Here is a 17,162-nt window from a genome sequence, read left to right on the forward strand (position 1 = left end):
AGCAGAGCGCGGGGAGGGTCCACAGGCAGAGCGGGGTGCAGGGGGCAGGAGGGTCCACAGGCGAGAGCGGGGCGCAGGGGGCGGGAGGGTCCATGGGCAGAACGGGGCGCAGGGGGCGGGGAGGGTCCACAGGCAGAGCGGGCAGGCCTTGCACCTGCTTCCTGAACCGTTAGTTATTCCGCCCCTTTGCTACTGGTAGAGATGTGGGCTCTGGGTGGGAGGCTCTTTGTCTCCTCAGAGATAACCTTAACCTCAGCTGTCTGTCCTGACTTGTGCGTGTGGGATGGTGAGAGGCTGCAGCCCTGTCCTTGGTACCACAGCAACGACTCCAGCCCCAGGAAACAGTTTATCAATGCAAAATCTATAAACTAAAAATATTCAGGGAAAATGCAAACCAAATGTGTTAAAAGCTTATCTAGAATGTATAAGGTCCATGCTAAAAGCTTACCTAGGATGTGGAAGATACATGCTAATTCAAGCCTAATGAGCACTGAAACAAAGAATGATTTAGCCCTTCCTCTGTATAAAAGGAACTCAACATTCTTGTTCGGGTCTCGGGTTTGCAGCAGAAAGCTCCCGAGTCTGGCCGGCCGTCAATAAACCATTTTTCCTTCTCAAAATCATTCCTGAGTCCTGGCCTTTCCATACGCAAATAATTGAACCTCTACCAAACTCTACAACAGTAGGGGAGGGCTTCCAGCTGTTGGCTGCTTTGAGTGGTCACCCCACCCATCAATCCCCTGGGAGCGTCCACTGATAAAGTCCTTGGGGAACGACCAGGGTGTCTCCTGGCTTCCGGAGGAAGTCTTCTTTCCAGTGGCAGGATCTTGGGAGGGCCCCCCAGCAGCCGTCCTGGGGTTGTTGACGTCCACGTGGACCCTGCCAGGTTCCGGCTTCACTGGGCAAGTCCCCGGGGCCTGTGGACATCCCCTAGACCACCCTTAGGGTTATTAACGGAGGAAACCGGGCCGCCCAGAGCTGCCCACCTGATGACTCCAGCTCCACCCACCTGCCCGACACCCCGCAATGACCGCAGCTCCCGGCAGAGCTGAGCCCCAGGCGCCCAGGCGCCCAGGCCCCCAGGCCCCCAGGCCCCCAGGCGCCCAGGCCCCCAGGCCCCCAGGCCCCCAGGCCCCCAGGCGCCCAGGCCCCCAGGCCCCCAGGCCCCCAGGCGCCCAGGCCCCCAGGCCCCCAGGCCCCCAGGCCCCCAGGCGCCCAGGCCCCCAGGCCCCCAGGCGCCCAGGCCCCCAGGCGCCCAGGCCCCCAGGCCCCCAGGCCCCCAGGCCCCCAGGCGCCCAGGCCCCAGGCTTCCAGCTGGAAGTAAACGCTTCCTCTCTGAAACTGGATTTGGTGGTTTGAAGCCCATCGGTTGGAAAAACCCGCATGTCCTGTAACAAACTCACATCCCGTAATAAGCCCAAGGTGTAGGCCATGTTCTGGTACCCGCCCGTGCCTGGTTTCCGGTTCTTTCCCACAGCCTCCTAAAACTCTCATTTGACATTCAGATGACTTCTCGGCCTCTCCAAGGCTCCTGATTTCCTGGCCCCATCACAATATTTTAAGTTGGATCCACCAAGCTGGGGAAACAATTTCCCGCCAGGAGCGCCAAAACCCAAGGCATATAAGAGGAAACAGAATGTAACAAAGGAAGGTAATTACAGGAACTGCACGGAGAGCTGTTTGGCCTTGGGGAAAATGTGACTCATTCGCTGGTGGAACACGGGAACAGGAGCGGAGAGGAAGCATAGTTTAAACCTTTTCATTTTTCGGAGCAGTTCAAGCCGGTTGTGTTGGGAAGCAGGCTTAAGAGTGAAATCTTTCATGGTGATGAACGTGCAACACAGCGATCATGCTAAAAGCCATTCATTGTACACTTTGGATAGATTGTATGGTACATGACTGTATCTCAATAAAACTGCTTAAAAAATAAAATAAAATAATGCAAAAAAACCGGTATGTTAGGCCTGCACAGCATCAAGACACACTAACAAATATAAACTCTCACGGAGCCTCACCAGCCCCAGGAGCCTGGTTTTGCCGGCCCGTTTTGAGGAAGAGGTCCCAAACCTGGAAGTTACACAGCGGGAAAGCAGCAGAGCTCGGCTCAGGCCGGTCTGCCCTCGGGGAGGAGGAAGCAAGCCTGTGTCAAGGAAAATGAAGCGGCTGCCTGCTTGGGCACCCCAGGGAGAGCCCCTTCCTGGGAAAGGATTTTCCAGAAGACAAACCGTGACCTGCAGAGGCTTCCTGAGAAGGCTCCCACAGAACTGTAGGAAGGAACAGCTGGTGATAAAGGTTGAGTCCAGGACGGACAACTTTCCAGACTGGGCCTCACGCCCTGAGCAGCCTCACGCCCTGAGCAGCCTCACGCCCTGAGCAGTACGTCTGGGCCTGTGGGCCCTATCCTGGGCGAGCTCCCGGGAGCGCGCAGTGCTCGTCTTGTCCTGGTGTGTTGTGTTGTGTTGTATCGGGGTGGAGACCCACATAATGGACTCCCATCCTGGGGAGGCCTGCTATGATCGCAGGTGGAAGGGCCGGCGTTCTGAGAGCAGGGGCAGGGCCTAACAGCCCTCAGTGTTGTGCAAGTGACTCTGAACCTTGTCCTTAATGAGTTAATCTTGGTGGTTACAGGGGGTCCCAAGAGGAGAGGGAGGAGAGAATAGAAGAGATGGAACACGGGGCGTTTTTGGGGCAGTGGAGTTGTTCTACAAGATCCTATAAGGCTGGACACTGACCACGTCAAACTTCAGCAGAATCTATACAAGTGTATGGCCCAAAATGTAACCCACAACGTAAGTCATTGACCATGGTTAGTAGCAATGTTTCAATATTTGTACATCGATTGTAACAAATTTATCATCCACATGTGTAAAATGTTATTATTAGGGGAAAAGGTAGAGGATGTTGGATATATGGGAATCACCTATATTCTGTACATGACTTTTCTGTAACCTAAATCTTTTTTGAATAAAATGAAAAAAATTAGACTCTGGGTGAATAAATGGAAACAAATATCACTATACATATAAGACAACAGATGTTACAGTGATGAAAGATATAATGTTAAAAAATTGTAATTTTACATTTTTTTATTTTTATTTTTTCATTATTTCAAACTTTTAAAAAATTCATATTTTATTATTTTAAAAACCAACATTATGATATCATTTTCCTATTAATTGTATTCAGCTATTTTGTTGGCTTCAATTTTGAAGAAGTTTTGGATCACAGAGGGGGTCAACTGTGTCAGGACAGGCTCATTGGTGCAGGGTGCCAGAGATGGGGATGCATGGGAGGAGGCTCACCTGGGCATACCTATAAGGCATATGAATGTGCTCAAGTGTTCATGGGACACTGTCACAGTCGGTGGAGATTCACACAATAACCAAAGAAATACCAAACTCCCATCATGGGAGCTCTGCCACATTCTCTAATGGAACAGCAAGAATCCTCCAAGTACAGGGGCAGTGACTAGTGAAGGAGGATTGACCATTGATGGGCTCTTAATAGTGATGACTGTTCTTATGAACCTCTAATTTTGAAATTGAAACTTAGCCTAGTATTATAGGGTGCTTAAGCATTACCTCCTGAGAGCCTCCTTGTTCCTGAAATGTGTCCTCTCTCTAACTCAGAATATAAATGTATTACTTCCCCCTCAGCATGGGACTTGACTCCTGGGGATGAGCCTCCCTGGCACTGAGGGGGTTACTACCAAGCAACTAGCAATGCAACTGGAAAAAGACCTTGACCAAAAGGGGGAAAGGGTAAAGACAAATGAGTTTATATGACTAAGGGACTTCCAAGTGAGTCAGGAGGTCATTTTGGAGGTTATGCTTATGCACATCTCAACAGGAACTCATAGAGTGTCAAAGTGAATATTACCTCAAAGGGCTCCCAAGGGCTCTGGAGACATCCAGACACTATAGTCAGGGCAATAGCTCAGGAGTTTGGTGAATTGCCAATGGGCCCTACTTTGGAATTTATACTTCCCAGTGTGGTAGAGTTGGACTCAGTTGTGTTTTCCCTACACCTGTCTCTGCTGTCCCTCTACTTGAACCTATACTTAGTACTAGAGTTAATAAGTGTATGTCCAAGAGATTTAAATCTTTGGACTGTCCATGTACCAGTTGGGACCTGAATCTCAACAGACTTGCAACACCTACTCTCCAGAACAACTAACTAGAGGACAACTAACAATGACCATCTCAAGGAACAGAGAGATCTACAATTGCAAAGCAAGAAAGTCCCATCCATCTGCCCCACGGGACCTAAGTCCCCTCTCAATTAGAGGTGGAGTGGGCATCACCATCCCAGAATCCTCAGGATTGGGGAATAGTGGATGGACTAGAGTAGACTTACAGTTGTTCCACTGTAGACTTGTTATGATCCTAGGAATGGAAAAACTTTTATCATGGTTGTGGAGGCAGTGGCCATTGGAGGGGAGGGAGAGGGGGAAATAGGTATAATTTGGGGTCATTTTTGGGACTTGGGAATTTTCCTGAGTGACATTGCACTGACAGATATAGGCCATTGTGTATTATTTAATAACTTGCAAAACTGTGTGGGAGACTGTGTAAACTACATTGTAAACTATAATCATCACTTAGTGGCAATGCCCTAAAATGTCTTCATCAATTGTGACAATGTACCACATTAATGAAGGGTGTTGCTGATGTGGGAAAGTGTGGGAGGGCTAGAGAGCAGGGCATATTGGAATCCCCTATATTTTTTATGTAACATTTATATAATCTAAGTTTCTTTTAAAAAATAAAAAAGTAAAAAAAAGTATCCAAAGTGTATAATCAGTGGCGTTTTAGTATAATCACAATGTTATACATTCATCATCTCAAATTTTAGAGCAATTTCATTACTCCAAAAAGAAACACAGGGATGTGGAGTTTTAAACTGCTTAATAAATAAATAAATAAATGTGCAAGTATAGCCAGAAATAGCAGCTATGTATAGCAGGGAAAGCATAGGGAGCTGAGAGGTGAGGAATTTTCTTGCTTGTTTGTCTGGCATTTTTGGTTACTATTATCATTATTTAAATAATGAAAATGTAATAATGATTGAAATGATGAATGTGCAATTATGTGATTATACCAAATACCATTGATTATACACTTTGGATGAATTGTATGCTTTATTAATATGTATCAATAAAATTGATTTATTTAAAAAATGTAACATGGGACTGTATAATAGGAAAGCTGTAACTGGATTTTTTTTTTTAAGGCCCTTTTTGTTTTTTTTAAGATTTATTTTTTATTTATCTCTCCCCTTTCCCGCCCACCCCCCTCCCCACCCCAGTTGTCTGCTCTCTGTGTCCCTTCACTGTGTATTCTTCTGTGACTGCTTCTATCCTTATCAGCGGCCCAGGAATCTGTGTATCTTTTTGTTGCATCATCTTGTTGTGTCAGCTCTCTGTGTGGGCAGCGCCATTCCTGGGCAGGCTGCACTTTCTTTCGCACTGGGCGGCTCTCCTTACGGGGCGCACTCCTTGCGCGTGGGGCTCCCCTACGCGGGGGACACCCCTGTGTGGCAGGGCACTCCTTGCACGCATCACTACTGCGCATGGGCCAGCTGCACACGGGTCAAGGAGGCCCGGGGTTTGAACCGCAGACCTCCCATGTGGTAGATGGACGCCCTAACTGCTGGGCCAAGTCAGCTTCCCTGTAATGGGATTTTGTCTGGGTTCTTGACTATGCTGCAGAAATGAATTTCAAGAGCAATTTCAAGGGTGAGTTAGGCCAGTAATTCATTAAGGTAGGGAGGGAAGAGAAATGGGAGAAAATAGCAGATCACGGGTCCCAGGTAGAGAGGAAGGGGCTGAAAAGTGATAAAGCAGGCTGATTCAGACTACAAATTCCGCAATATAGACTATAAATGTCCAGGTTTTACTTGTGTGTTGATCCATGTGGGAGTCGTGGCGAGAGCAGGGGTCATGGCGATAGCAGGGGTTATAGGGAGAGCAGGGGTCACGGCAAGAGCAGGGGTAGCGGTGAGATCAGGGGTCGTGGTGAGAGCAGGGGTCATGGGGAGAGCAGGGGTCATGGCAAGAGCAGGGGTCATGGGGAGAGCAGGGGTCATGGGGAGAGCAGGGCACAGAAGGCAGGATCAGCACTGGGACAGGATCCAGGAGAAGGTGCAGGCAAGAGCCTGCAGTCTTTGAGCCTGCTTTTTAAACCATTAATTATTCTGCCCCTTTGCTAACGGCGGGAAGGGGTCCCAGCTGTTTGCTGTTTTGATTGATCACCCCCATCAACCCCCAGGAGGGCCCAGTGATAAAGTCCTCAGGGAATATCGGGCGTCTCCTGGCCTCTGGAGGAAGTCTTCTTCCGAGCGGCAGAATCCTGGGGGTCCTCCAGCAGCCGCCCTGGGGGTCTCGACGTCCACGTGGGCTCCGTGCCAGGTTCCAGGTCCATCTACTGATTCCCAGTCTTCCCAGGCAACTTCAAAACCTCATGTACAACACGAGTATGGGTGCATGTAGAAGACTTTCTACAAAACAGAAATACAAGTAAACCAGCGAGATGGAAACAGAACCGCAGCTGCGGACAGCAGGCGAGGCATAGAAAGACTGAGGGCGATGAGATCTTGCTTGTTTTTTGTTTATTATTGTTACTATTATTGGAATAATGAAAATGTTGTAAAAATGATTGAATTGATGAATGCACAACTATGTGATTATACTGAACACCACTGATTGTGCACTTTGGATGGACTTATGCTTTATTAATATGTATCAATAAAAGTGATTTGTTTGGGGAAAAAAGGGCTATGCATTCCTGGAAGCAGAACTACATTTGGTCATTATTGGGGCATGCCACAGTGCTTTACGCATGGCCAGTTTTTAGATAAGTATTTAGGGTTTTCGACCAACACACGCCTCGGATCAGGAACGGTTCAAACGCGCGCAAGCAAGCCGGGCGCACAGAGGCCGGCAGCGGGAGGCAGGGGGGCGGGAGGGCGGCCCTGGCTCTCCCTGCTCGTCCCTCGCGGGCGCAGGCAGGAAACGAGGCCGGGAGGGGTCGGTGGCGTCGCGGGCGGTGCCTGTTACCAGGAAAGCGGAAGCCCCCGAAGCCCCCCGCACACCCGGCTCGGGCGTCGCTGGCGCAGGGAGGCCGGGGGCCTGGGACGACCTCCGAAGGCTGTGGGCCGAGCCCGAGGACGTCGACCGGCCAGCGCAGGGCCGCGCGGCTGTCGTGGTGCTGCCCCCCCCACCAAAATAAAACAAGAGAAAACTGCGGGGAACAGCGGCATGAAGGCTGGAGACGACTTCCAGGCCGGCTCGCACACCGGGTCAGGGGAACGCAGAGCCTCAGCCTGGGCCGCGCCGCCCCTGCCGTGGACAGGAAACCAGCGGCTCCCACCGGACAGGCCTGGGCGGGGGCCGCACCGAGCTGCTCAGGGTGAGAGTGCCGGGGCGGTGACGGGTGCCTTCAGCCACCATCTTCAGAGAGCCCCTGGGCCCTCGTCATGCCCAGAGAGCTTAAGTGACTTGCCCAAGACTGCACAGCCCTGCGGCCGAGCTGGAACCCCACTCCCTAACTTGGCCTGGCTGCTTCCAGGGCTGACCCTCGGCTCCTGTTCTCTGCCAGAACTAACCCGATGGCGGAGGTTCGCTGGGTGCTCTGGTCCTCCGCCTCCTTGCCGGGCCGACAGGTTCTGGGCTGAGCTTTTGAGGACTTTCTCTTAGCAGTGGACGTGACGGGGGGATTACAGCCCCCACGTCACGCAGAGCGACACCAGGGCTGAGAGCGCCTCCTCAGTCACGCAGGAAGTGGGCAGCGCACCTGGTACCCACCTTATGTCCAACTACCGACTCCTACACTACCTTCTAAACCCGACACAGGTGCCCTCTTGGCAGCCTTGCCCTCCCACAGGGAGTAAACCCGGCATGGCTCAGGGAGACTCTGCCCTTCTCTTCCCCTCCATTCCTGCCTTTGCTCCCATCCTTGCAGCACTGTAGCCCCTCTCCTTCCTTTCCTGACTGGAAGGACCCCCTTTGGGCTGGATCTTCCTTCTTGTTCCGTGGGCTCCTTTTTCCTGGGTGCTGCCGGCAGCCCCTTCTCTGAGCTTTGAGGCTCGCGGCTTAGTCTTAATGTCTGAGAGCCGTGGGAAAGATTTCTAGAGGAGAAATACGGCAGAAGTATCTGCAAACCATTTCCTCGGTTACAAGGGTATTTAACAGACGTTTATTTTCATTGCTCTGTGCCTGCACTCAAGGGAGGCTGAACAGAACCGTAAAACACCATTTCCGCCCTCAAGCAGCTCCCGAGTTGGCAGGAGAGACAGATAAGCAAAGAGGTGATCGATCACCAGACGAAGCCTGGGGGGCTCTTAGCCCAGACGCGGGGGCAGCGCCTCAGCTGGACTGACGGTTGAGTCAGGCCAGGACAGAGCAGCAGGGCTGGGTGGGGGTCTGCACGCCAGGGCCAGGCCCCCAGGAGCTCTGAGGAGGTGCATGGAGCGGAGTGAGGGGGATGCGAGGGGGGGCTCCAACGGGGGGTGGTGCAGGAGCAGGGGCCACTGAAGAGTTAAGGGGGGGTGCAGGAGCAGGGGCCACTGAAGAGTTAAGGGGGGGTGCAGGAGGAGGGGCCACTGAAGAGTGGGGGGGCGGTGCAGGAGGAGGGGCCCCTGAAGAGTGGGGGGGGGCGGTACAGGAGGAGGGGCCACTGAAGAGTTGGGGGGTGCAGGAGCAGGGGCCACTGAAGAGTTGGGGGGGGTGCAGGAGCAGGGGTCCCTGAAGAGTATGGGGGCGGTGCAGGAGCAGGGGCCACTGAAGAGTTGGGAGGGGGTGCAGGAGCGGGGCCACTGAAAGTGGGGGGCTGGCGGCTGGACCTCGCAGCCCGCGGCCACCGTGTGATGCCTGAGCAAGCCCAGGGGGGCAAGCAGAGCACCCACTCCTGCGGCCAGGCCAGGGGGAGTCTCGGGGTGGGGGATGAGCAGGCGGGGGCTCCGCCTCCCTCGCGGTGGGAGCACGTCTGCCAGGAGGCGGCGGCAGCTCCTCGGTGCTGGCCGTGGCTGGTGTTAAGGGCCAAGGCCACGAGGGCAGCGTCCACCGAGCCTGGGCAGCCCCAAATGGCGCCTGCTGCCCGGGCCCGCGTGGCTCCGGCAGTGCCTTTGAGCACGACCACGTGCCCGCAACAAACCCGCAGCCCCTCGGCTTTCCCTGTCAGCGCGGCCTGGCTGCGCGCTACCCGCTCGTGGGGTCCCAGGAGGGATGGCTGGAGGGGCCGGAGCCCACCGGTGCCACATCGGGAGGAGGTGAGGTGCCCCTTCAGGATCTTTCCAAAATCATCTTCACTTTGTCCTCGAGACAATTCGTAGCATCCTTGACTTGTTCCTTTGTTCCTTTGTTCTGAGATTTTCCCACCCAGGAGCAAGGTGCCCCGGCGGGTGGGGGTGGAGAAGAGCACTGGGGAGAGGAGCAGAAGCAGAGCAGCGCCCTGCAGAGCCGCTCCACCAACCCATTTTAGGAAAGAGGGTACGTGGAAGACCCACACACGGAGACGGATTTCCTTAAAAAAAGAGGGGCCGTGCCTTCCTCATCCTCGGAGGACCTGCGGCCCGTTGTGGCAGTGGCTCTGCAGCGGATGTGAGTACCAAGGTGTGTGCATCCTGCGCAAGGAGCCGCTGCGGGGCCAAGAGCCACAGCGAGGTCCCTCCCCTCCTTCTTCTCCCCTTCCTTCCTGTGTCAGGCCTGGGGGGGCAGCAGTGACTGCATCTGGAGGAGAATCTGCTGCTGCAGCTCCTCCAAGGCAACCGTTTGTCTGCTCCCTGCTCCCTGCTCCTTGCTCCCTGCTCCCTGCTCCTTGTTCCTTGCTCCCTACTCTCTGCTCCCTGCTCCCTGCCCCCTGCTCCTTGCTCCCTGCTCCTTGTTCCTTGCTCCCTGTTCCTTGTTCCCTGCTCCCTGCTCCGTGCTCCCTGCTCCTTGTTCCCTGCTCCTTGTGGGCTGATGGCCCTGCTGCAGGGTGGCAGCCAGGCCACTCTTGACTGGTGGGTCTCAGGTCAGCCCATGGCTGCAGCTGCGCAGTGTTGTCGCTGCCCCAGCATCACAGTGGATGCCGTCCAGCTGGAGCAGGGAGCCTGTGCATCAGCACTTTGGCTGCCCCCTTCCAGCCTCCTCTCATTCCCAGACCTCAGGAGAGTCCACAGGGGACAGTTTCCAGGCTAGACCACGGGCTTACTGAACAGGAGCCTTCTGCTGTGTCGCACAGGCGCCTTCCACGCAGCAGTTCCCTGTGAGGAGAGCGCGAGGCTGGAGGAAGAGCTGGGAGCCGGCATCTTTCTTGCTTGAGCTTTGGGGCAGGGTGGGAAGTAGGGGCCTGGTAGCTAGTCACGTGGTAACCTAAGAAAGCAGAAGGCTTCACCGAGAACGGGCAGGGAGGCTGGGCTGTGAGGCGGGGTGGGCAGTGATGCCAACGTACTCAGGAGCTGTAAGTGCAACTGTGCAGCGAGATGCAGAGGAAGATGGCGCCTCTGGCCAGCTTGACAGGTCTGGGAAGCCGGAGAAACCCAGGCTCTGGGCCCGAGGCCGGAAGCTGTGCCTGGGTGCACATGCAGTGTGACTAGTGTAGACTCAGGCAGGCTGGTTCCAAATCCTGGCTCAGCCTCGCCTCTCACCAACCGGTGACCCTGAACTACTCTAAGCCTCACCTTCCTCACCTGTAAGACAGGTAAAATAGTAGAATGGGGTGCTGCTATTACACTGTCAGGTGCTTAGTGTGCAGTACAATGGCATCTGGCCTGCCACCAGCTGGGGTTTCCCTTCCAATTTAGCAATAAGTGAAAAGGGAGCACATTATTTTCTCTGCGCCTGAGCTGTTAATCTCCAAAATGGTGACTTTGCCTTCCTCTTCGTTGTGGGATCTGCAGTCCACTGTGGCAGTGGAGAAGGGCAGGGACCTGGAAGCCTGACAGTTTTGGCTTGAAATCTGCCTTCCCATAACAGATAACCTTAGGCAAGTCCCACAGCTTCCGTGTGCCTCAAGAATGGGAATAAATGGAAATAGAGAATGGGAAGAAAAAAGTCTCAGAGAGTCATGAAAATTAAATGACAGAGTGAATAAGAGCCCCAGTGGCACAGAGCTAGGCAGTTTTTGTTTACTTGATGTTAATTCATTTAATCCACCTTTTTGAGTTACACAAGGAATCTTATAGATAGTAATAAGAGCTACCATTTAGTGAATAATTAATAAAGTGTAAGTACTTTACATGCATTCTTAAATCCTCATGACAATCCCATTTTACAGATAATGAAAATTGAGACTCAGAAAAGATAGTTTAACTGTAAATGGCCCATGTTTTGTAAATGGCGGAGGTAGATTTAAGCCCCAGTCTGTCTGTCTGTCTCTGGCAAAACTACTCCATGCTGCTACCTCTCTTGGCTTCAAAATCACAGGAGGAGAAAACCCCCTTGTTGCTGAAATGCGGCTTCTCCCTGAGCCACACTCTGCAAATAAACTCACCACCTTTCCCGCAACATGGGTCATGACTCCTAGGGATGAGCCTCCCTGGCACCAAAGAGTTCTTATAATACCAAGTGCTTATCAGTGATACATTTGGAAAAAGACCTTGATCAAAAGGAGGAAATACTAAATAAAATAAGAGTTTTTAATGACTAAGAGGTTTCAAAGTGAGTCAGGAGGTCATTCTAGAGGTTATGCTTAGGCAGATCTCAGTCAGACTTCACAAACTGCTACAGTAAACAAAGCCTCAAACAAAATGCTCCTGAGGGCCCTAGGGATACCCAGACATGAAAGGCAAGGGCACACAGCCTCAGGAATTCAACACCCCTCAGCGGACTCTTCTGAGAATATATGAAAAGCTATTCTCTCAACATAACATAGTTGTACTCATCTATAAACCCCCTACTTATGAGTGTCCTACTTTTTAAATTAGAATTTATACTTTTCAATTTACTTGTTAAGTATATTTCTCAGACTCTTAAAGGTTTTGGATTGTTCCTGTGCTGCTGGAGCCCTGAATCCCAGCAGGTATGTGGCCAACCCCTATTCTCCCATTCTTGGCACCTGCCCTGGACAACTAACAAAATGATGATGATGGAACAGCCCCAGCCTGAAAGGAAGGAGTGTCTTCAACTGCAAGCAAGACAATTCCATTCTACTGCCCTTAATATCTACGTCCCTTCTCAGCCTGAAGCTGTCAGAGTGGACATCTCCCAAATCCCTCAAGATTGAGGTTGAACAAAAATAATGGGGAGTATAACCATTGACTAAAGCAGATTTATTATTATTATAGCCATTATCTTGTGTTAACTGAGTAACATGTTAACATTGATATAAAAGACACATTTTTAAATACTGAAAATTTTTTCAAAAAAAAACACAGGAGGAAACAAAACTCATCCTTGCTCCCCAGACAAGCACCTTCGGGAGAGATTGCTCAGCCTTCCTGAGGAAAGAATTGTCTTAAAGCCTCACCCTGGACCACTCAGAAAACTCTTCTCTTTCGTCAAATCCTAATTGCTTCTTGCTGTAATTTCAACTCATTTCTTTTTATTTAGTTTAGTCAGAAAAACATAGAATAAAATGAAATTTAAGTGTTATTTTAAAATGCTGTTGCCATCTTTCATCAAAACAACTTGACCTTCATGTGGACTCATTGGCAACTGTGAATCATTTCTTATTGTCAAGATCACACCACAACTGGCAAAAATAAGCTGTCATTTTTGGGTAGCAAAATAAAAAGTATTCTTATCAAGGGACTGAGGCTTGTTATTGAAAAATCATTTTCTCGTGAACGGAATTCATGAACAAAGATGTGACACACTGCCCCAGTGGGTCCTGTGGTTGTAATGTTTCACCTGCTGCAACTTCTCCCTCCTGCGTGAGTCTGGGGGCAACGTACCTCCATCTCCTCAGTTAAGCCTATTTCTAGACCATATGGTTTCAGCGCCAAACACTCACCATGTCACTGATCTTTCATTACTTTACTTTCAAAACAAGAAAAAACAAGCAGCTGGGCCTCACTGACAAGACAGCAGAACCCTGACATTCTAAGCGTTATTCCCAAGCCTTCAACAAACCTCCCAGGACACATGGGAGAATGTTTCAACTGGTCTAAAATCATCCACAAGGTTTATCTTAGTCAAAAGTCACACATTTCCTAAGTCCAACTTCATAATCCACAATGACTAAGTTTTTGTTTTTTACTCAAGTTTTGTCTTTTTACTCAAGTTTTGTCTTTCAATATAACAAACAAATCATGGTGGCTGGAAACTCACTGAAAATGCCATAAAATCACTTTTTTTGTGTGTGATTTTTTTAAGTTGGCTCCTTTTTTAAAAAAACATACAATAGATCACAAAAAAAATGTTACATTTAAAAATATAAGAGGTTCCCATATATAGTGGCCACGGGAGTTGCTGAGGGCAGGGACAGGGAAGAAGAGATATGATATGGGGGCATTTTTGGGACTTGGAGTTGTCCTAAATGATATTGCAGGGACAGATGCTGGACGTAATATATCCAGCCATAAGCCACTGAATGGACTGCAGGGAGTGTAAACTACAATGCAAACTATAATCCATAAAATCACTTTTTTTTTTTTAAAGATTTATTTATTTATTTAATTCCCCCCTGCCCCCGCCGGTTGTCTGTTCTCTGTGTCTATTTGCTGCATCTTGTTTCTTTGTCTGCTTCTGTTGTCGTCAGCGGCACGGGAAGTGTGGGTGGTGCCATTCCTGGGCAGGCTGCACTTTCTTTCGCACTGGGTAGCTCTCCTTACAGGGCGCACTCCTTGCGCGTGGGGCTCCCCTTACATGGGGGACACCCCTGCGTGGCAGGGCACTCCTTGCACGCATCAGCACTGCGCATGGGCCAGCTCCACACGGGTCAAGAAGGCCTGGGGTTTGAACCACGGACCTCCCATGTGGTAGACGGACACCCTAACCACTGGGCCAAGTCCGTTTCCCCATAAAATCACTTTTTAACTCTTTTTTCTTGTTCACACTAAAGACGAGAGCCCTCCTGACATTTCCCTCTTTAAAGCAACTGAACTTCTGATCCCTGGCCAAGCACGACTGCTCCTCTCAGGAAGCCACTTTGGGCATTTTTCTTAATGGGTAACCAAAATAACTGGCAAATGTGATAAAACAAGAAAGGGAAGTTTAAATAAATTAATTAGTGATTATTTAACCAACAAAGGGAGAAAGTGGTGAATCTCTGGGAAGAGTCTTGGAGAAGTGAGAAAGTAAGGGCTGTAAATGAGCTAATTATTCATGTTTTATGGTAGATAGTAAGTAGTGGGTAAAATTGATAAACCAAGATGGGGGCTTTAATCACATTTGACATTACAGAGGTGACTCACTTAGCTTCGATTAATTTTTAAAATATGACTATGTAGCTTGCAGAAATAGAGGTGTTCTGTTTTGTTTTTGTTTTCCATAAGAGGCAGTTCCGGGGCAAGCAGCTACTGGCATTGTTTCAGACACATTCAATATCAGGGCAATATCACTTACATTCTCTTGGCCTTTTCTTCATTGCCACAAGTTGACTATTGAAGCTCCAGCCATTAAGACTCATTCCAGAAAGGAAGAAGGAGGAAGGAAGAAGAAATGCTGCTTGAAGACTCTTTTATATCTTTAGACAGAACTGTGACAAAGTTCTCCTGCAAGGAAGAAGGGGGTTTAAGAATGGGTGTCATGTGACCCAAGCTAAGGATCTGTCACAGAAGTGGCTAAAATTGGCTGCCTCTGAAGTGTGAGACGATGAAGTAAGATAGCTGGTCCAGAGACTTTTCTTCCCCCATGTTCCATAATTTTTAAAACTTTAAATAAAATAATGAAAAACTTTGAAAGATGAAAAAATAAATTGAAGAAATAAATTACTACATTCATGAACCTCTGGGGTCCTTAATGAAATGTAAGAAACACAGATTTAAATCTGTAAATGCCAAGAATCTACTCAAGCGTGAGCTGGCATGAAGGAAAGGTCAAGCTAAGAGTGATTGTCACATGACCTGTTAGAGAGAGATCTCTAAGGAAAACAAAACAGGGGAAATGTGCTAGCATCAAGAAAGACGGATCCCTGCTCAGAGCCCAGCTTCGTACCACAAATGACCACCACAAAGCATACTATGCTCATCACACAGGTGTCAAGAGTTTGCAAGAACTGTCATCAAATGATATGCTTTCATGTCCACCTAGAAAGGGAGTGACACTTTCCTAGAACAGGAATGGTACAATCTGCTTTCATCACGCAAAAATTTATATCAACAGATTTGAAGATTTGCAGAAGTCATACTGTGACCCATTTAACAACATACACAAAAAACTAGCCCAAAATATCTGCATGTAATTGACTCCAATGATGCCACTTTCCTGAGTGCAAAGCTTTGTCCAAAATGCACACAGTAATCACTGGAAGCATGGATATCGGTTATGAGGACTGTCAGAGAAGAAAACCTGGTTCTGATGGAAGAACTGCTGAAGCTTTGAGGTCGTTACGGTGTACAAACCAGGAAAGCAAGCTATTTGCTGCAGAAACTGGTAAAAGAAGGCTTAGAAAGCGCCTCAGCTGGTCCAGGTGCAGAAAGGCCTCCTGTTTCCAGCGGGGTGGTCTGTGGGTGCGGTGATGAGGGCTGAGGGTGCCTGCATGCCCCCCCCCCCCCGCTAGGCACCCACCAGACATGGGCTGCCTAGAAGTCGAAAGAGGAGGAGAAAGAATGTGGAATAAGCACGCCAGATGCTTTGTGTTCTCTTCAAGGTCCTTCCTCTCTTTCTAAAATTCTGCAGTCCTAAGGTGTACTCACATTTTAAGCTTGGTCACCAAATGGTAGAGATTTGAAAACCATCTTGACATGCACGGCTGTGTTCTGGGGTATTTAAGAGTCACTGAGTCAACTTAGGTGGCTATGACTCAGCTGTCAGCTTTTAGCCCATCACTGTAACAAGTAAAGGCTGTCCTTGATTTGCGTGGTTCCAATAAGCACAGATTTCGGTGACCAAGGTTTAGTCAAATAACCCAATGTCCTGACAGCGCAATTCAAATGTCAGTCACTGCAGTATATTAACTGCAAGTGATAACACACAGCACAGCTTTCCCTGCTAGCTCCTCAGTTCACAGATGATCACATAAGCCACTGATGCCATCAGGAGAGTGACCAGTCATATCCTTTCAATTCTGCCAGCAATCATCATCCTGCATCTGTTGTTCAGCAAAGCGGGCAGCTGTACTGTCTACTCACACATGTGACAGCTTACAGAAGTGGAGAATTGCAAGAGAAAATTGACCAATGAAGCTGAAGGTGCAACAAAGAAACGAAAAGTAATCACATTGGATGTGAAGTTTGAACTGAATGTAAATGGAGTTGGAGAAGAAAGAGCTGATGGTGGAAATGCTGACTGCTGCCATCGGAGGATTCAAGATACGCAGCCAGAGGAACTGACTGACGAAAATGAGGAAAGCGCCGCAGAGGAAGTGGTGCTGGCAAAAACGTCACAACAAAGGAATTCTCAAGCTATTTCACAACACTGAAAGTGCAAAGGATAAAATGTTGGAAACGGGTCTACTCTTAAAAGGAGTAGGGCAGTTTGCCCAGGTGTATAAAAGGCACTCACTCAATATTGTAAATTATTCGATAAAAAGAAGAATGCAACTACTGCTCAAACTATTTTTGATTTTTTTCAGTGCAATACTTTCTCAATATTTCTAGTGTTTTAAATTACAATATACTAAACATGTTTTACTCATTTTTTGTCATTTTCTTTTAATTTATAATTGATAAGAGTTTTTGATTTTTAAAGGTCACAGAGAAATCATAATTCTTCCCGTTGATTATCAGGTTGCTTGGCATGCCATTTTATGGCCCCCTGTACCATACAAAGCAAGGACTGCCTGTAGCTGAGAAAATGTCTGACTTCAGGGAAAATTGTTTTGATTTGACTGAGTGGCTAAGTATGAAATACTGTTTTGGAAATAATCTGCATATCAAAATGCTAATATAAGTATTTTCTTCCCCCCTCTAGTACCTCAAATTAAAAAATTAAATATTTTAATATTGTAAACCTTTCATTGTTTTGACCACACATTCTTGATGAAAATTTGTTCCTGGGGGGGAAGGGGGTAAAAAAAAAACCTTCTTTTTATGTTTAAAGTGCAGCTTTAAATATAGTATACAAGCAAATACACATTCTA

Source organism: Dasypus novemcinctus, chromosome 27, assembly GCF_030445035.2.
Source record: "Dasypus novemcinctus isolate mDasNov1 chromosome 27, mDasNov1.1.hap2, whole genome shotgun sequence".
Lineage (NCBI taxonomy): Eukaryota > Metazoa > Chordata > Mammalia > Cingulata > Dasypodidae > Dasypus > Dasypus novemcinctus.